The sequence below is a fragment of the Calliopsis andreniformis genome, unplaced genomic scaffold, assembly GCF_051401765.1.
Source record: "Calliopsis andreniformis isolate RMS-2024a unplaced genomic scaffold, iyCalAndr_principal scaffold0386, whole genome shotgun sequence".
In the NCBI taxonomy this organism is placed as follows: Eukaryota; Metazoa; Arthropoda; class Insecta; order Hymenoptera; family Andrenidae; genus Calliopsis; species Calliopsis andreniformis.
Window position 1 is genome coordinate 58,218 of NW_027480795.1, and position 21,783 is coordinate 80,000.

Below are 21,783 nucleotides of genomic sequence, written 5' to 3' on the forward strand. Positions count from 1 at the left end.
ACATTCGGTTCCGGAGCGACACGAACGGGGACTTAGAATTTTTTCGCTCGGGCTCTGGAGCGACACGAACGGGGACTTAGAATTTTTTCGCTCGGGCTCCGGAGCGACACGATCGCTCCGTTATTCTACGTTCTCTCGGTCCACGGGCAGCAGAGAGCAAAACAGCCTAATAGTTTTAGAGTGCCTCAACGATCAGGAATATGGATCTAACGTTCTCGTTTCGAACCGACGACTTTCGGTTCCGGAGCGACACGAACGCTCCATGATTCTCGATTATCTCGACACAGGTAAGAGACAGAGGAGAACAAGTGTATGGTTTTAGAGAGCCACGAGCACCAGGAATAAGGATCTACCGTTGTCATTTCGTTCCGTCGACATTCGGTTCCGGAGCGACACGAACGGGGACTTAGAATTTTTTCGCTCGGGCTCCGGAGCGACACGAACGGGGACTTAGAATTTTTTCGCTCGGGCTCCGGAGCGACACGATCGCCCCGTTATTCTACGTTCTCTCGGTCCACGGGCATCAGAGAGCAAAACAGCCTAATAGTTTTAGAGTGCCTCAACGATCAGGAATATGGATCTAACGTTCTCGTTTCGAACCGACGACTTTCGGTTCCGGAGCGACACGAACGCTCCATGATTCTCGATTATCTCGACACAGGTAAGAGACAGAGGAGAACAAGTGTATGGTTTTAGAGAGCCACGAGCACCACGAATAAGGATCTACCGTTGTCATTTCGTTCCGTCGACATTCGGTTCCGGAGCGACACGAACGGGGACTTAGAATTTTTTCGCTCGGGCTCCGGAGCGACACGATCGCTCCGTTATTCTACGTTCTCTCGGTCCACGGGCATCAGAGAGCAAAACAGCCTAATAGTTTTAGAGTGCCTCAACGATCAGGAATATGGATCTAACGTTCTCGTTTCGAACCGACGACTTTCGGTTCCGGAGCGACACGAACGCTCCATGATTCTCGATTATCTCGACACAGGTAGGAGACAGAGGAGAACAAGTGTATGGTTTTAGAGAGCCACGAGCACCAGGAATAAGGATCTACCGTTGTCATTTCGTTCCGTCGACATTCGGTTCCGGAGCGACACGAACGGGGACTTAGAATTTTTTCGCTCGGGCTGCGGAGCGACACGGACGGGGACTTAGAATTTTTTCGCTCGGGCTCCGGACCGACACGATCGTTCCGTTATTCTACGTTCTCTCGGTCCACGGGCATCAGAGAGCAAAACAGCCTAATAGTTTTAGAGTGCCTCAACGATCAGGAATATGGATCTAACGTTCTCGTTTCGAACCGACGACTTTCGGTTCCGGAGCGACACGAACGCTCCATGATTCTCGATTACCTCGACACAGGTAAGAGACAGAGGAGAACAAGTGTATGGTTTTAGAGAGCCACGAGCACCAGGAATAAGGATCTACCGTTGTCATTTCGTTCCGTCGACATTCGGTTCCGGAGCGACACGAACGGGGACTTAGAATTTTTTCGCTCGGGCTCCGGAGCGACACGAACGGGGACTTAGAATTTTTTCGCTCGGGCTCCGGAGCGACACGATCGCTCCGTTATTCTACGTTCTCTCGGTCCACGGGCATCAGAGAGCAAAACAGCCTAATAGTTTTAGAGTGGCTCAACGATCAGGAATATGGATCTAACGTTCTCGTTTCGAACCGACGACTTTCGGTTCCGGAGCGACACGAACGCTCCATGATTCTCGATTATCTCGACACAGGTAAGAGTCAGAGGAGAACAAGTGTATGGTTTTAGAGAGCCACGAGCACCAGGAATAAGGATCTACCGTTGTCATTTCGTTCCGTCGACATTCGGTTCCGGAGCGACACGAACGGGGACTTAGAATTTTTTCGCTCGGGCTCCGGAGCGACACGAACGGGGACTTAGAATTTTTTCGCTCGGGCTCCGGAGCGACACGATCGCTCCGTTATTCTACGTTCTCTCGGTCCACGGGCATCAGAGAGCAAAACAGCCTAATAGTTTTAGAGTGCCTCAACGATCAGGAATATGGATCTAACGTTCTCGTTTCGAACCGACGACTTTCGGTTCCGGAGCGACACGAACGCTCCATGATTCTCGATTATCTCGACACAGGTAAGAGACAGAGGAGAACAAGTGTATGGTTTTAGAGAGCCACGAGCACCAGGAATAAGGATCTACCGTTGTCATTTCGTTCCGTCGACATTCGGTTCCGGAGCGACACGAACGGGGACTTAGAATTTTTTCGCTCGGGCTCCGGAGCGACACGATCGCTCCGTTATTCTACGTTCTCTCGGTCCACGGGCATCAGAGAGCAAAACAGCCTAATAGTTTTAGAGTGCCTCAACGATCAGGAATATGGATCTAACGTTCTCGTTTCGAACCGACGACTTTCGGTTCCGGAGCGACACGAACGCTCCATGATTCTCGATTATCTCGACACAGGTAAGAGACAGAGGAGAACAAGTGTATGTTTTTAGAGAGCCACGATCACCAGGAATAAGGATCTACCGTTGTCATTTCGTTCCGTCGACATTCGGTTCCGGAGCGACACGAACGGGGACTTAGAATTTTTTCGCTCGGGCTCCGGAGCGACACGATCGCTCCGTTATTCTACGTTCTCTCGGTCCACGGGCATCAGAGAGCAAAACAGCCTAATAGTTTTAGAGTGCCTCAACGATCAGGAATATGGATCTAACGTTCTCGTTTCGAACCGACGACTTTCGGTTCCGGAGCGACACGAACGCTCCATGATTCTCGATTATCTCGACACAGGTAAGAGACAGAGGAGAACAAGTGTATGGTTTTAGAGAGCCACGAGCACCAGGAATAAGGATCTACCGTTGTCATTTCGTTCCGTCGACATTCGGTTCCGGAGCGACACGAACGGGGACTTAGAATTTTTTCGCTCGGGCTCCGGAGCGACACGATCGCTCCGTTATTCTACGTTCTCTCGGTCCACGGGCATCAGAGAGCAAAACAGCCTAATAGTTTTAGAGTGCCTCAACGATCAGGAATATGGATCTAACGTTCTCGTTTCGAACCGACGACTTTCGGTTCCGGAGCGACACGAACGCTCCATGATTCTCGATTATCTCGACACAGGTAAGAGACAGAGGAGAACAAGTGTATGGTTTTAGAGAGCCACGAGCACCAGGAATAAGGATCTACCGTTGTCATTTCGTTCCGTCGACATTCGGTTCCGGAGCCACACGAACGGGGACTTAGAATTTTTTCGCTCGGGCTCCGGAGCGACACGAACGGGGACTTAGAATTTTTTCGCTCGGGCTCCGGAGCGACACGATCGCTCCGTTATTCTACGTTCTCTCGGTCCACGGGCATCAGAGAGCAAAACAGCCTAATAGTTTTAGAGTGCCTCAACGATCAGGAATATGGATCTAACGTTCTCGTTTCGAACCGACGACTTTCGGTTCCGGAGCGACACGAACGCTCCATGATTCTCGATTATCTCGACACAGGTAAGAGACAGAGGAGAACAAGTGTATGGTTTTAGAGAGCCACGAGCACCAGGAATAAGGATCTACCGTTGTCATTTCGTTCCGTCGACATTCGGTTCCGGAGCGACACGAACGGGGACTTAGAATTTTTTCGCTCGGGCTCCGGAGCGACACGAACGGGGACTTAGAATTTTTTCGCTCGGGCTCCGGAGCGACACGATCGCTCCGTTATTCTACGTTCTCTCGGTCCACGGGCATCAGAGAGCAAAACAGCCTAATAGTTTTAGAGTGCCTCAACGATCAGGAATATGGATCTAACGTTCTCGTTTCGAACCGACGACTTTCGGTTCCGGAGCGACACGAACGCTCCATGATTCTCGATTATCTCGACACAGGTAAGAGACAGAGGAGAACAAGTGTATGGTTTTAGAGAGCCACGAGCACCAGGAATAAGGATCTACCGTTGTCATTTCGTTCCGTCGACATTCGGTTCCGGAGCCACACGAACGGGGACTTAGAATTTTTTCGCTCGGGCTCCGGAGCGACACGATCGTGGACTTAGAATTTTTTCGCTCGGGCTCCGGAGCGACACGATCGCTCCGTTATTCTACGTTCTCTCGGTCCACGGGCATCAGAGAGCAAAACAGCCTAATAGTTTTAGAGTGCCTCAACGATCAGGAATATGGATCTAACGTTCTCGTTTCGAACCGACGACTTTCGGTTCCGGAGCGACACGAACGCTCCATGATTCTCGATTATCTCGACACAGGTAAGAGACAGAGGAGAACAAGTGTATGGTTTTAGAGAGCCACGAGCACCAGGAATAAGGATCTACCGTTGTCATTTCGTTCCGTCGACATTCGGTTCCGGAGCGACACGAACGGGGACTTAGAATTTTTTCGCTCGGGCTCCGGAGCGACACGAACGGGGACTTAGAATTTTTTCGCTCGGGCTCCGGAGCGACACGAACGGGGACTTAGAATTTTTTCGCTCGGGCTCCGGAGCGACACGATCGCTCCGTTATTCTACGTTCTCTCGGTCCACGGGCATCAGAGATCAAAACAGCCTAATAGTTTTAGAGTGGCTCAACGATCAGGAATATGGATCTAACGTTCTCGTTTCGAACCGACGACTTTCGGTTCCGGAGCGACACGAACGCTCCATGATTCTCGATTATCTCGACACAGGTAAGAGTCAGAGGAGAACAAGTGTATGGTTTTAGAGAGCCACGAGCACCAGGAATAAGGATCTACCGTTGTCATTTCGTTCCGTCGACATTCGGTTCCGGAGCGACACGAACGGGGACTTAGAATTTTTTCGCTCGGGCTCCGGAGCGACACGAACGGGGACTTAGAATTTTTTCGCTCGGGCTCCGGAGCGACACGATCGCTCCGTTATTCTACGTTCTCTCGGTCCACGGGCATCAGAGAGCAAAACAGCCTAATAGTTTTAGAGTGCCTCAACGATCAGGAATATGGATCTAACGTTCTCGTTTCGAACCGACGACTTTCGGTTCCGGAGCGACACGAACGCTCCATGATTCTCGATTATCTCGACACAGGTAAGAGACAGAGGAGAACAAGTGTATGGTTTTAGAGAGCCACGAGCACCAGGAATAAGGATCTACCGTTGTCATTTCGTTCCGTCGACATTCGGTTCCGGAGCGACACGAACGGGGACTTAGAATTTTTTCGCTCGGGCTCCGGAGCGACACGATCGCTCCGTTATTCTACGTTCTCTCGGTCCACGGGCATCAGAGAGCAAAACAGCCTAATAGTTTTAGAGTGCCTCAACGATCAGGAATATGGATCTAACGTTCTCGTTTCGAACCGACGACTTTCGGTTCCGGAGCGACACGAACGCTCCATGATTCTCGATTATCTCGACACAGGTAAGAGACAGAGGAGAACAAGTGTATGTTTTTAGAGAGCCACGATCACCAGGAATAAGGATCTACCGTTGTCATTTCGTTCCGTCGACATTCGGTTCCGGAGCGACACGAACGGGGACTTAGAATTTTTTCGCTCGGGCTCCGGAGCGACACGATCGCTCCGTTATTCTACGTTCTCTCGGTCCACGGGCATCAGAGAGCAAAACAGCCTAATAGTTTTAGAGTGCCTCAACGATCAGGAATATGGATCTAACGTTCTCGTTTCGAACCGACGACTTTCGGTTCCGGAGCGACACGAACGCTCCATGATTCTCGATTATCTCGACACAGGTAAGAGACAGAGGAGAACAAGTGTATGGTTTTAGAGAGCCACGAGCACCAGGAATAAGGATCTACCGTTGTCATTTCGTTCCGTCGACATTCGGTTCCGGAGCGACACGAACGGGGACTTAGAATTTTTTCGCTCGGGCTCCGGAGCGACACGATCGCTCCGTTATTCTACGTTCTCTCGGTCCACGGGCATCAGAGAGCAAAACAGCCTAATAGTTTTAGAGTGCCTCAACGATCAGGAATATGGATCTAACGTTCTCGTTTCGAACCGACGACTTTCGGTTCCGGAGCGACACGAACGCTCCATGATTCTCGATTATCTCGACACAGGTAAGAGACAGAGGAGAACAAGTGTATGGTTTTAGAGAGCCACGAGCACCAGGAATAAGGATCTACCGTTGTCATTTCGTTCCGTCGACATTCGGTTCCGGAGCCACACGAACGGGGACTTAGAATTTTTTCGCTCGGGCTCCGGAGCGACACGAACGGGGACTTAGAATTTTTTCGCTCGGGCTCCGGAGCGACACGATCGCTCCGTTATTCTACGTTCTCTCGGTCCACGGGCATCAGAGAGCAAAACAGCCTAATAGTTTTAGAGTGCCTCAACGATCAGGAATATGGATCTAACGTTCTCGTTTCGAACCGACGACTTTCGGTTCCGGAGCGACACGAACGCTCCATGATTCTCGATTATCTCGACACAGGTAAGAGACAGAGGAGAACAAGTGTATGGTTTTAGAGAGCCACGAGCACCAGGAATAAGGATCTACCGTTGTCATTTCGTTCCGTCGACATTCGGTTCCGGAGCGACACGAACGGGGACTTAGAATTTTTTCGCTCGGGCTCCGGAGCGACACGAACGGGGACTTAGAATTTTTTCGCTCGGGCTCCGGAGCGACACGATCGCTCCGTTATTCTACGTTCTCTCGGTCCACGGGCATCAGAGAGCAAAACAGCCTAATAGTTTTAGAGTGCCTCAACGATCAGGAATATGGATCTAACGTTCTCGTTTCGAACCGACGACTTTCGGTTCCGGAGCGACACGAACGCTCCATGATTCTCGATTATCTCGACACAGGTAAGAGACAGAGGAGAACAAGTGTATGGTTTTAGAGAGCCACGAGCACCAGGAATAAGGATCTACCGTTGTCATTTCGTTCCGTCGACATTCGGTTCCGGAGCCACACGAACGGGGACTTAGAATTTTTTCGCTCGGGCTCCGGAGCGACACGATCGTGGACTTAGAATTTTTTCGCTCGGGCTCCGGAGCGACACGATCGCTCCGTTATTCTACGTTCTCTCGGTCCACGGGCATCAGAGAGCAAAACAGCCTAATAGTTTTAGAGTGCCTCAACGATCAGGAATATGGATCTAACGTTCTCGTTTCGAACCGACGACTTTCGGTTCCGGAGCGACACGAACGCTCCATGATTCTCGATTATCTCGACACAGGTAAGAGACAGAGGAGAACAAGTGTATGGTTTTAGAGAGCCACGAGCACCAGGAATAAGGATCTACCGTTGTCATTTCGTTCCGTCGACATTCGGTTCCGGAGCGACACGAACGGGGACTTAGAATTTTTTCGCTCGGGCTCCGGAGCGACACGAACGGGGACTTAGAATTTTTTCGCTCGGGCTCCGGAGCGACACGAACGGGGACTTAGAATTTTTTCGCTCGGGCTCCGGAGCGACACGATCGCTCCGTTATTCTACGTTCTCTCGGTCCACGGGCATCAGAGATCAAAACAGCCTAATAGTTTTAGAGTGGCTCAACGATCAGGAATATGGATCTAACGTTCTCGTTTCGAACCGACGACTTTCGGTTCCGGAGCGACACGAACGCTCCATGATTCTCGATTATCTCGACACAGGTAAGAGTCAGAGGAGAACAAGTGTATGGTTTTAGAGAGCCACGAGCACCAGGAATAAGGATCTACCGTTGTCATTTCGTTCCGTCGACATTCGGTTCCGGAGCGACACGAACGGGGACTTAGAATTTTTTCGCTCGGGCTCCGGAGCGACACGATCGCTCCGTTATTCTACGTTCTCTCGGTCCACGGGCATCAGAGAGCAAAACAGCCTAATAGTTTTAGAGTGCCTCAACGATCAGGAATATGGATCTAACGTTCTCGTTTCGAACCGACGACTTTCGGTTCCGGAGCGACACGAACGCTCCATGATTCTCGATTATCTCGACACAGGTAAGAGACAGAGGAGAACAAGTGTATGGTTTTAGAGAGCCACGAGCACCAGGAATAAGGATCTACCGTTGTCATTTCGTTCCGTCGACATTCGGTTCCGGAGCGACACGAACGGGGACTTAGAATTTTTTCGCTCGGGCTCCGGAGCGACACGATCGCTCCGTTATTCTACGTTCTCTCGGTCCACGGGCATCAGAGAGCAAAACAGCCTAATAGTTTTAGAGTGCCTCAACGATCAGGAATATGGATCTAACGTTCTCGTTTCGAACCGACGACTTTCGGTTCCGGAGCGACACGAACGCTCCATGATTCTCGATTATCTCGACACAGGTAAGAGACAGAGGAGAACAAGTGTATGGTTTTAGAGAGCCACGAGCACCAGGAATAAGGATCTACCGTTGTCATTTCGTTCCGTCGACATTCGGTTCCGGAGCCACACGAACGGGGACTTAGAATTTTTTCGCTCGGGCTCCGGAGCGACACGAACGGGGACTTAGAATTTTTTCGCTCGGGCTCCGGAGCGACACGATCGCTCCGTTATTCTACGTTCTCTCGGTCCACGGGCATCAGAGAGCAAAACAGCCTAATAGTTTTAGAGTGCCTCAACGATCAGGAATATGGATCTAACGTTCTCGTTTCGAACCGACGACTTTCGGTTCCGGAGCGACACGAACGCTCCATGATTCTCGATTATCTCGACACAGGTAAGAGACAGAGGAGAACAAGTGTATGGTTTTAGAGAGCCACGAGCACCAGGAATAAGGATCTACCGTTGTCATTTCGTTCCGTCGACATTCGGTTCCGGAGCCACACGAACGGGGACTTAGAATTTTTTCGCTCGGGCTCCGGAGCGACACGATCGTGGACTTAGAATTTTTTCGCTCGGGCTCCGGAGCGACACGATCGCTCCGTTATTCTACGTTCTCTCGGTCCACGGGCATCAGAGAGCAAAACAGCCTAATAGTTTTAGAGTGCCTCAACGATCAGGAATATGGATCTAACGTTCTCGTTTCGAACCGACGACTTTCGGTTCCGGAGCGACACGAACGCTCCATGATTCTCGATTATCTCGACACAGGTAAGAGACAGAGGAGAACAAGTGTATGGTTTTAGAGAGCCACGAGCACCAGGAATAAGGATCTACCGTTGTCATTTCGTTCCGTCGACATTCGGTTCCGGAGCGACACGAACGGGGACTTAGAATTTTTTCGCTCGGGCTCCGGAGCGACACGAACGGGGACTTAGAATTTTTTCGCTCGGGCTCCGGAGCGACACGATCGCCCCGTTATTCTACGTTCTCTCGGTCCACGGGCATCAGAGAGCAAAACAGCCTAATAGTTTTAGAGTGCCTCAACGATCAGGAATATGGATCTAACGTTCTCGTTTCGAACCGACGACTTTCGGTTCCGGAGCGACACGAACGCTCCATGATTCTCGATTATCTCGACACAGGTAAGAGACAGAGGAGAACAAGTGTATGGTTTTAGAGAGCCACGAGCACCACGAATAAGGATCTACCGTTGTCATTTCGTTCCGTCGACATTCGGTTCCGGAGCGACACGAACGGGGACTTAGAATTTTTTCGCTCGGGCTCCGGAGCGACACGATCGCTCCGTTATTCTACGTTCTCTCGGTCCACGGGCATCAGAGAGCAAAACAGCCTAATAGTTTTAGAGTGCCTCAACGATCAGGAATATGGATCTAACGTTCTCGTTTCGAACCGACGACTTTCGGTTCCGGAGCGACACGAACGCTCCATGATTCTCGATTATCTCGACACAGGTAGGAGACAGAGGAGAACAAGTGTATGGTTTTAGAGAGCCACGAGCACCAGGAATAAGGATCTACCGTTGTCATTTCGTTCCGTCGACATTCGGTTCCGGAGCGACACGAACGGGGACTTAGAATTTTTTCGCTCGGGCTGCGGAGCGACACGGACGGGGACTTAGAATTTTTTCGCTCGGGCTCCGGACCGACACGATCGTTCCGTTATTCTACGTTCTCTCGGTCCACGGGCATCAGAGAGCAAAACAGCCTAATAGTTTTAGAGTGCCTCAACGATCAGGAATATGGATCTAACGTTCTCGTTTCGAACCGACGACTTTCGGTTCCGGAGCGACACGAACGCTCCATGATTCTCGATTACCTCGACACAGGTAAGAGACAGAGGAGAACAAGTGTATGGTTTTAGAGAGCCACGAGCACCAGGAATAAGGATCTACCGTTGTCATTTCGTTCCGTCGACATTCGGTTCCGGAGCGACACGAACGGGGACTTAGAATTTTTTCGCTCGGGCTCCGGAGCGACACGAACGGGGACTTAGAATTTTTTCGCTCCGGCTCCGGAGCGACACGATCGCTCCGTTATTCTACGTTCTCTCGGTCCACGGGCATCAGAGAGCAAAACAGCCTAATAGTTTTAGAGTGCCTCAACGATCAGGAATATGGATCTAACGTTCTCGTTTCGAACCGACGACTTTCGGTTCCGGAGCGACACGAACGCTCCATGATTCTCGATTATCTCGACACAGGTAAGAGACAGAGGAGAATAAGTGTATGGTTTTAGAGAGCCACGAGCACCAGGAATAAGGATCTACCGTTGTCATTTCGTTCCGTCGACATTCGGTTCCGGAGCGACACGAACGGGGACTTAGAATTTTTTCGCTCGGGCTCCGGAGCGACACGAACGGGGACTTAGAATTTTTTCGCTCGGGCTCCGGAGCGACACGATCGCTCCGTTATTCTACGTTCTCTCGGTCCACGGGCATCAGAGAGCAAAACAGCCTAATAGTTTTAGAGTGGCTCAACGATCAGGAATATGGATCTAACGTTCTCGTTTCGAACCGACGACTTTCGGTTCCGGAGCGACACGAACGCTCCATGATTCTCGATTATCTCGACACAGGTAAGAGTCAGAGGAGAACAAGTGTATGGTTTTAGAGAGCCACGAGCACCAGGAATAAGGATCTACCGTTGTCATTTCGTTCCGTCGACATTCGGTTCCGGAGCGACACGAAAGGGGACTTAGAATTTTTTCGCTCGGGCTCCGGAGCGACACGAACGGGGACTTAGAATTTTTTCGCTCGGGCTCCGGAGCGACACGATCGCTCCGTTATTCTACGTTCTCTCGGTCCACGGGCATCAGAGAGCAAAACAGCCTAATAGTTTTAGAGTGCCTCAACGATCAGGAATATGGATCTAACGTTCTCGTTTCGAACCGACGACTTTCGGTTCCGGAGCGACACGAACGCTCCATGATTCTCGATTATCTCGACACAGGTAAGAGACAGAGGAGAACAAGTGTATGGTTTTAGAGAGCCACGAGCACCAGGAATAAGGATCTACCGTTGTCATTTCGTTCCGTCGACATTCGGTTCCGGAGCGACACGAACGGGGACTTAGAATTTTTTCGCTCGGGCTCCGGAGCGACACGATCGCTCCGTTATTCTACGTTCTCTCGGTCCACGGGCATCAGAGAGCAAAACAGCCTAATAGTTTTAGAGTGCCTCAACGATCAGGAATATGGATCTAACGTTCTCGTTTCGAACCGACGACTTTCGGTTCCGGAGCGACACGAACGCTCCATGATTCTCGATTATCTCGACACAGGTAAGAGACAGAGGAGAACAAGTGTATGTTTTTAGAGAGCCACGATCACCAGGAATAAGGATCTACCGTTGTCATTTCGTTCCGTCGACATTCGGTTCCGGAGCGACACGAACGGGGACTTAGAATTTTTTCGCTCGGGCTCCGGAGCGACACGATCGCTCCGTTATTCTACGTTCTCTCGGTCCACGGGCATCAGAGAGCAAAACAGCCTAATAGTTTTAGAGTGCCTCAACGATCAGGAATATGGATCTAACGTTCTCGTTTCGAACCGACGACTTTCGGTTCCGGAGCGACACGAACGCTCCATGATTCTCGATTATCTCGACACAGGTAAGAGACAGAGGAGAACAAGTGTATGGTTTTAGAGAGCCACGAGCACCAGGAATAAGGATCTACCGTTGTCATTTCGTTCCGTCGACATTCGGTTCCGGAGCGACACGAACGGGGACTTAGAATTTTTTCGCTCGGGCTCCGGAGCGACACGATCGCTCCGTTATTCTACGTTCTCTCGGTCCACGGGCATCAGAGAGCAAAACAGCCTAATAGTTTTAGAGTGCCTCAACGATCAGGAATATGGATCTAACGTTCTCGTTTCGAACCGACGACTTTCGGTTCCGGAGCGACACGAACGCTCCATGATTCTCGATTATCTCGACACAGGTAAGAGACAGAGGAGAACAAGTGTATGGTTTTAGAGAGCCACGAGCACCAGGAATAAGGATCTACCGTTGTCATTTCGTTCCGTCGACATTCGGTTCCGGAGCCACACGAACGGGGACTTAGAATTTTTTCGCTCGGGCTCCGGAGCGACACGAACGGGGACTTAGAATTTTTTCGCTCGGGCTCCGGAGCGACACGATCGCTCCGTTATTCTACGTTCTCTCGGTCCACGGGCATCAGAGAGCAAAACAGCCTAATAGTTTTAGAGTGCCTCAACGATCAGGAATATGGATCTAACGTTCTCGTTTCGAACCGACGACTTTCGGTTCCGGAGCGACACGAACGCTCCATGATTCTCGATTATCTCGACACAGGTAAGAGACAGAGGAGAACAAGTGTATGGTTTTAGAGAGCCACGAGCACCAGGAATAAGGATCTACCGTTGTCATTTCGTTCCGTCGACATTCGGTTCCGGAGCCACACGAACGGGGACTTAGAATTTTTTCGCTCGGGCTCCGGAGCGACACGATCGTGGACTTAGAATTTTTTCGCTCGGGCTCCGGAGCGACACGATCGCTCCGTTATTCTACGTTCTCTCGGTCCACGGGCATCAGAGAGCAAAACAGCCTAATAGTTTTAGAGTGCCTCAACGATCAGGAATATGGATCTAACGTTCTCGTTTCGAACCGACGACTTTCGGTTCCGGAGCGACACGAACGCTCCATGATTCTCGATTATCTCGACACAGGTAAGAGACAGAGGAGAACAAGTGTATGGTTTTAGAGAGCCACGAGCACCAGGAATAAGGATCTACCGTTGTCATTTCGTTCCGTCGACATTCGGTTCCGGAGCGACACGAACGGGGACTTAGAATTTTTTCGCTCGGGCTCCGGAGCGACACGAACGGGGACTTAGAATTTTTTCGCTCGGGCTCCGGAGCGACACGATCGCTCCGTTATTCTACGTTCTCTCGGTCCACGGGCATCAGAGAGCAAAACAGCCTAATAGTTTTAGAGTGCCTCAACGATCAGGAATATGGATCTAACGTTCTCGTTTCGAACCGACGACTTTCGGTTCCGGAGCGACACGAACGCTCCATGATTCTCGATTATCTCGACACAGGTAAGAGACAGAGGAGAACAAGTGTATGGTTTTAGAGAGCCACGAGCACCAGGAATAAGGATCTACCGTTGTCATTTCGTTCCGTCGACATTCGGTTCCGGAGCGACACGAACGGGGACTTAGAATTTTTTCGCTCGGGCTCCGGAGCGACACGATCGCTCCGTTATTCTACGTTCTCTCGGTCCACGGGCATCAGAGAGCAAAACAGCCTAATAGTTTTAGAGTGCCTCAACGATCAGGAATATGGATCTATCGTTCTCGTTTCGAACCGACGACTTTCGGTTCCGGAGCGACACGAACGCTCCATGATTCTCGATTATCTCGACACAGGTAAGAGACAGAGGAGAACAAGTGTATGGTTTTAGAGAGCCACGAGCACCAGGAATAAGGATCTACCGTTGTCATTTCGTTCCGTCGACATTCGGTTCCGGAGCGACACGAACGGGGACTTAGAATTTTTTCGCTCGGGCTCCGGAGCGACACGAACGGGGACTTAGAATTTTTTCGCTCGGGCTCCGGAGCGACACGATCGCTCCGTTATTCTACGTTCTCTCGGTCCACGGGCATCAGAGAGCAAAACAGCCTAATAGTTTTAGAGTGCCTCAACGATCAGGAATATGGATCTAACGTTCTCGTTTCGAACCGACGACTTTCGGTTCCGGAGCGACACGAACGCTCCATGATTCTCGATTATCTCGACACAGGTAAGAGACAGAGGAGAACAAGTGTATGGTTTTAGAGAGCCACGAGCACCAGGAATAAGGATCTACCGTTGTCATTTCGTTCCGTCGACATTCGGTTCCGGAGCGACACTAACGGGGACTTAGAATTTTTTCGCTCGGGCTCCGGAGCGACACGATCGCTCCGTTATTCTACGTTCTCTCGGTCCACGGGCATCAGAGAGCAAAACAGCCTAATAGTTTTAAAGTGCCTCAACGATCAGGAATATGGATCTAACGTTCTCGTTTCGAACCGACGACTTTCGGTTCCGGAGCGACACGAACGCTCCATGATTCTCGATTATCTCGACACAGGTAAGAGACAGAGGAGAACAAGTGTATGGTTTTAGAGAGCCACGAGCACCAGGAATAAGGATCTACCGTTGTCATTTCGTTCCGTCGACATTCGGTTCCGGAGCGACCCGAACGGGGACTTAGAATTTTTTCGCTCGGGCTCCGGAGCGACACGAACGGGGACTTAGAATTTTTTCGCTCGGGCTCCGGAGCGACACGATCGCTCCGTTATTCTACGTTCTCTCGGTCCACGGGCATCAGAGAGCAAAACAGCCTAATAGTTTTAGAGTGCCTCAACGATCAGGAATATGGATCTAACGTTCTCGTTTCGAACCGACGACTTTCGGTTCCGGAGCGACACGAACGCTCCATGATTCTCGATTATCTCGACACAGGTAAGAGACAGAGGAGAACAAGTGTATGGTTTTAGAGAGCCACGAGCACCAGGAATAAGGATCTACCGTTGTCATTTCGTTCCGTCGACATTCGGTTCCGGAGCGACACGAACGGGGACTTAGAATTTTTTCGCTCGGGCTCCGGAGCGACACGAACGGGGACTTAGAATTTTTTCGCTCGGGCTCCGGAGCGACACGAACGGTGACTTAGAATTTTTTCGCTCGGGCTCCGGAGCGACACGATCGCTCCGTTATTCTACGTTCTCTCGGTCCACGGGCATCAGAGAGCAAAACAGCCTAATAGTTTTAGAGTGCCTCAACGATCAGGAATATGGATCTAACGTTCTCGTTTCGAACCGACGACTTTCGGTTCCGGAGCGACACGAACGCTCCATGATTCTCGATTATCTCGACACAGGTAAGAGACAGAGGAGAACAAGTGTATGGTTTTAGAGAGCCACGAGCACCAGGAATAAGGATCTACCGTTGTCATTTCGTTCCGTCGACATTCGGTTCCGGAGCGACACGAACGGGGACTTAGAATTTTTTCGCTCGGGCTCCGGAGCGACACGAACGGGGACTTAGAATTTTTTCGCTCGGGCTCCGGAGCGACACGATCGCTCCGTTATTCTACGTTCTCTCGGTCCACGGGCATCAGAGAGCAAAACAGCCTAATAGTTTTAGAGTGCCTCAACGATCAGGAATATGGATCCAACGTTCTCGTTTCGAACCGACGACTTTCGGTTCCGGAGCGACACGAACGCTCCATGATTCTCGATTATCTCGACACAGGTAAGAGACAGAGGAGAACAAGTGTATGGTTTTAGAGAGCCACGAGCACCAGGAATAAGGATCTACCGTTGTCATTTCGTTCCGTCGACATTCGGTTCCGGAGCGACACGAACGGGGACTTAGAATTTTTTCGCTCGGGCTCCGGAGCGACACGAACGGGGACTTGGAATTTTTTCGCTCGGGCTCCGGAGCGACACGATCGCTCCGTTATTCTACGTTCTCTCGGTCCACGGGCATCAGAGAGCAAAACAGCCTAATAGTTTTAGAGTGCCTCAACGATCAGGAATATGGATCTAACGTTCTCGTTTCGAACCGACGACTTTCGGTTCCGGAGCGACACGAACGCTCCATGATTCTCGATTATCTCGACACAGGTAAGAGACAGAGGAGAACAAGTGTATGGTTTTAGAGAGCCACGAGCACCAGGAATAAGGATCTACCGTTGTCATTTCGTTCCGTCGACATTCGGTTCCGGAGCGACACGAACGGGGACTTAGAATTTTTTCGCTCGGGCTCCGGAGCGACACGAACGGGGACTTAGAATTTTTTCGCTCGGGCTCCGGAGCGACACGATCGCTCCGTTATTCTACGTTCTCTCGGTCCACGGGCATCAGAGAGCAAAACAGCCTAATAGTTTTAGAGTGCCTCAACGATCAGGAATATGGATCTAACGTTCTCGTTTCGAACCGACGACTTTCGGTTCCGGAGCGACACGAACGCTCCATGATTCTCGATTATCTCGACACAGGTAAGAGACAGAGGAGAACAAGTGTATGGTTTTAGAGAGCCACGAGCACCAGGAATAAGGATCTACCGTTGTCATTTCGTTCCGTCGACATTCGGTTCCGGAGCGACACGAACGGGGACTTAGAATTTTTTCGCTCGGGCTCCGGAGCGACACGAACGGGGACTTAGAATTTTTTCGCTCGGGCTCCGGAGCGACACGAACGGTGACTTAGAATTTTTTCGCTCGGGCTCCGGAGCGACACGATCGCTCCGTTATTCTACGTTCTCTCGGTCCACGGGCATCAGAGAGCAAAACAGCCTAATAGTTTGAGAGTGCCTCAACGATCAGGAATATGGATCTAACGTTCTCGTTTCGAACCGACGACTTTCGGTTCCGGAGCGACACGAACGCTCCATGATTCTCGATTATCTCGACACAGGTAAGAGACAGAGGAGAACAAGTGTATGGTTTTAGAGAGCCACGAGCACCAGGAATAAGGATCTACCGTTGTCATTTCGTTCCGTCGACATTCGGTTCCGGAGCGACACGAACGGGGACTTAGAATTTTTTCGCTCGGGCTCCGGAGCGACACGAACGGGGACTTAGAATTTTTTCGCTCGGGCTCCGGAGCGACACGATCGCTCCGTTATTCTACGTTCTCTCGGTCCACGGGCATCAGAGAGCAAAACAGCCTAATAGTTTTAGAGTGCCTCAACGATCAGGAATATGGATCCAACGTTCTCGTTTCGAACCGACGACTTTCGGTTCCGGAGCGACACGAACGCTCCATGATTCTCGATTATCTCGACACAGGTAAGAGACAGAGGAGAACAAGTGTATGGTTTTAGAGAGCCACGAGCACCAGGAATAAGGATCTACCGTTGTCATTTCGTTCCGTCGACATTCGGTTCCGGAGCGACACGAACGGGGACTTAGAATTTTTTCGCTCGGGCTCCGGAGCGACACGAACGGGGACTTGGAATTTTTTCGCTCGGGCTCCGGAGCGACACGATCGCTCCGTTATTCTACGTTCTCTCGGTCCACGGGCATCAGAGAGCAAAACAGCCTAATAGTTTTAGAGTGCCTCAACGATCAGGAATATGGATCTAACGTTCTCGTTTCGAACCGACGACTTTCGGTTCCGGAGCGACACGAACGCTCCATGATTCTCGATTATCTCGACACAGGTAAGAGACAGAGGAGAACAAGTGTATGGTTTTAGAGAGCCACGAGCACCAGGAATAAGGATCTACCGTTGTCATTTCGTTCCGTCGACATTCGGTTCCGGAGCGACACGAACGGGGACTTAGAATTTTTTCGCTCGGGCTCCGGAGCGACACGAACGGGGACTTAGAATTTTTTCGCTCGGGCTCCGGAGCGACACGATCGCTCCGTTATTCTACGTTCTCTCGGTCCACGGGCATCAGAGAGCAAAACAGCCTAATAGTTTTAGAGTGCCTCAACGATCAGGAATATGGATCCAACGTTCTCGTTTCGAACCGACGACTTTCGGTTCCGGAGCGACACGAACGCTCCATGATTCTCGATTATCTCGACACAGGTAAGAGACAGAGGAGAACAAGTGTATGGTTTTAGAGAGCCACGAGCACCAGGAATAAGGATCTACCGTTGTCATTTCGTTCCGTCGACATTCGGTTCCGGAGCGACACGAACGGGGACTTAGAATTTTTTCGCTCGGGCTCCGGAGCGACACGAACGGGGACTTGGAATTTTTTCGCTCGGGCTCCGGAGCGACACGATCGCTCCGTTATTCTACGTTCTCTCGGTCCACGGGCATCAGAGAGCAAAACAGCCTAATAGTTTTAGAGTGCCTCAACGATCAGGAATATGGATCTAACGTTCTCGTTTCGAACCGACGACTTTCGGTTCCGGAGCGACACGAACGCTCCATGATTCTCGATTATCTCGACACAGGTAAGAGACAGAGGAGAACAAGTGTATGGTTTTAGAGAGCCACGAGCACCAGGAATAAGGATCTACCGTTGTCATTTCGTTCCGTCGACATTCGGTTCCGGAGCGACACGAACGGGGACTTAGAATTTTTTCGCTCGGGCTCCGGAGCGACACGAACGGGGACTTAGAATTTTTTCGCTCGGGCTCCGGAGCGACACGATCGCTCCGTTATTCTACGTTCTCTCGGTCCACGGGCATCAGAGAGCAAAACAGCCTAATAGTTTTAGAGTGCCTCAACGATCAGGAATATGGATCCAACGTTCTCGTTTCGAACCGACGACTTTCGGTTCCGGAGCGACACGAACGCTCCATGATTCTCGATTATCTCGACACAGGTAAGAGACAGAGGAGAACAAGTGTATGGTTTTAGAGAGCCACGAGCACCAGGAATAAGGATCTACCGTTGTCATTTCGTTCCGTCGACATTCGGTTCCGGAGCGACACGAACGGGGACTTAGAATTTTTTCGCTCGGGCTCCGGAGCGACACGAACGGGGACTTGGAATTTTTTCGCTCGGGCTCCGGAGCGACACGATCGCTCCGTTATTCTACGTTCTCTCGGTCCACGGGCATCAGAGAGCAAAACAGCCTAATAGTTTTAGAGTGCCTCAACGATCAGGAATATGGATCTAACGTTCTCGTTTCGAACCGACGACTTTCGGTTCCGGAGCGACACGAACGCTCCATGATTCTCGATTATCTCGACACAGGTAAGAGACAGAGGAGAACAAGTGTATGGTTTTAGAGAGCCACGAGCACCAGGAATAAGGATCTACCGTTGTCATTTCGTTCCGTCGACATTCGGTTCCGGAGCGACACGAACGGGGACTTAGAATTTTTTCGCTCGGGCTCCGGAGCGACACGAACGGGGACTTAGAATTTTTTCGCTCGGGCTCCGGAGCGACACGATCGCTCCGTTATTCTACGTTCTCTCGGTCCACGGGCATCAGAGAGCAAAACAGCCTAATAGTTTTAGAGTGCCTCAACGATCAGGAATATGGATCTAACGTTCTCGTTTCGAACCGACGACTTTCGGTTCCGGAGCGACACGAACGCTCCATGATTCTCGATTATCTCGACACAGGTAAGAGACAGAGGAGAACAAGTGTATGGTTTTAGAGAGCCACGAGCACCAGGAATAAGGATCTACCGTTGTCATTTCGTTCCGTCGACATTCGGTTCCGGAGCGACACGAACGGGGACTTAGAATTTTTTCGCTCGGGCTCCGGAGCGACACGAACGGGGACTTAGAATTTTTTCGCTCGGGCTCCGGAGCGACACGATCGCTCCGTTATTCTACGTTCTCTCGGTCCACGGGCATCAGAGAGCAAAACAGCCTAATAGTTTTAGAGTGCCTCAACGATCAGGAATATGGATCTAACGTTCTCGTTTCGAACCGACGACTTTCGGTTCCGGAGCGACACGAACGCTCCATGATTCTCGATTATCTCGACACAGGTAAGAGACAGAGGAGAACAAGTGTATGGTTTTAGAGATCCACGAGCACCAGGAATAAGGATCTACCGTTGTCATTTCGTTCCGTCGACATTCGGTTCCGGAGCGACACGAACGGGGACTTAGAATTTTTTCGCTCGGGCTCCGGAGCGACACGAACGGGGACTTAGAATTTTTTCGCTCGGGCTCCGGAGCGACACGATCGCTCCGTTATTCTACGTTCTCTCGGTCCACGGGCATCAGAGAGCAAAACAGCCTAATAGTTTTAGAGTGCCTCAACGATCAGGAATATGGATCTAACGTTCTCGTTTCGAACCGACGACTTTCGGTTCCGGAGCGACACGAACGCTCCATGATTCTCGATTATCTCGACACAGGTAAGAGACAGAGGAGAACAAGTGTATGGTTTTAGAGAGCCACGAGCACCAGGAATAAGGATCTACCGTTGTCATTTCGTTCCGTCGACATTCGGTTCCGGAGCGACACGAACGGGGACTTAGAATTTTTTCGCTCGGGCTCCGGAGCGACACGATCGCTCCGTTATTCTACGTTCTCTCGGTCCACGGGCATCAGAGAGCAAAACAGCCTAATAGTTTTAGAGTGCCTCAACGATCAGGAATATGGATCTAACGTTCTCGTTTCGAACCGACGACTTTCGGTTCCGGAGCGACACGAACGCTCCATGATTCTCGATTATCTCGACACAGGTAAGAGACAGAGGAGAACAAGTGTATGGTTTTAGAGAGCCACGAGCACCAGGAATAAGGATCTACCGTTGTCATTTCGTTCCGTCGACATTCGGTTCCGGAGCGACACGAACGGGGACTTAGAATATTTTCAATATTGCTATATCTGTATGTATATAGTCTTAAAATATGTGGTTGAAACATGTTGAAAGTTTGTGATTATAGCAGTATAATGTCCGCAGTTTAGTATTAAGTTACTTTTATACGACCTCGTACGTGTACGTGTTCATCTGCCGAGTCTAAGTGGCAGCGTACCGGCCGGGAGTGCTGCACGCGCGGCGAGTTCCCACCGTAAGGCCGCGCGGCTACGGTCGGCCGTCGCCGGCCTCTCGGCCGGCCACTCGGTATCTATAAGAGAAGCGTCGGTCCGGGCGTGCCGGTCGAGGCATCGCTGGGCGCGTGGCTATTCTACGATCTCGGTCGAGAAGCAGTCCACCGCTCCTCGGGATCTTGTATCTCGAGTGTCTTCGAACGGTTTACGTTCCGGATCTTTCTCTACACAGCATGACCACGGGTCGGTGTCTAAGACCGAATGGCCCTTATGTGGTAATCGTCCTTTGGACGTTGGTGACTTGTATGCACTAGCGTGTATACTCGTACTTACTGAGCATCAACTCTTTGTCCGAGCGAATGAGTTTATTTAAACTGAACGAAACGTTCCGTCTTTAAGGCGGGCGCCGGGCTTACGTGAGAATGGAAAGCCTAAATATCAAGAGGTGTCAGATTTTCGATATGTGCAGCGCGCACATTCCGCGCCAGCTCGCTATGCCCAGCACGACGCTTAACGCGCTATCTCGATATGTTTCGGCATGCCACTATTACGCGCTTCTGTCGACTTTGCCCAGCGTGCTTGATACGCGCTTCGTCGTCAGTGACCAGCGTGAGTGGTTTACGTGCCTGTACGATGGATGCTTAGCGCGAGCGTATACCGCTCCGTAGAGTTTTCTGCGGAGGTCCGGTGTACGTGCTTACCGATGGATGACCAACGGCGTGTGTGATTCGTGCTTGTCGAGGTCCGACACCAATGTTGGAATTGTCAAATAAATGAACGAACCGAGACTCCTTGTCGAAGTTACAATCTTTACGTGACACGCAAAAGCAAAGATTTAATACTGTGGATCACATGAGTTTGCTGTTCGTGTCACGAGTTTCTGAACATGTGTTGTGGGATATTTGTGCACACGAAAAATTGTGGATCTATCTGAATTGTGTTGAGGTGTGCAATCCCAATTGATTGAAAGTAAAAGATGAGAAAGGAGTAGTGACGTGCGAGCAAGATATCACTGTGATGCTTGGCTCTGGAAATTGTGTGAAAGGGCGGCTCGATCCGAGAGAGAGGAAGTTCACAGGAATATTTTTGTGGAAGGATATGTTCTGTGATTCTTCACTCTCATATGAAGAAGAATTGTGTGTGA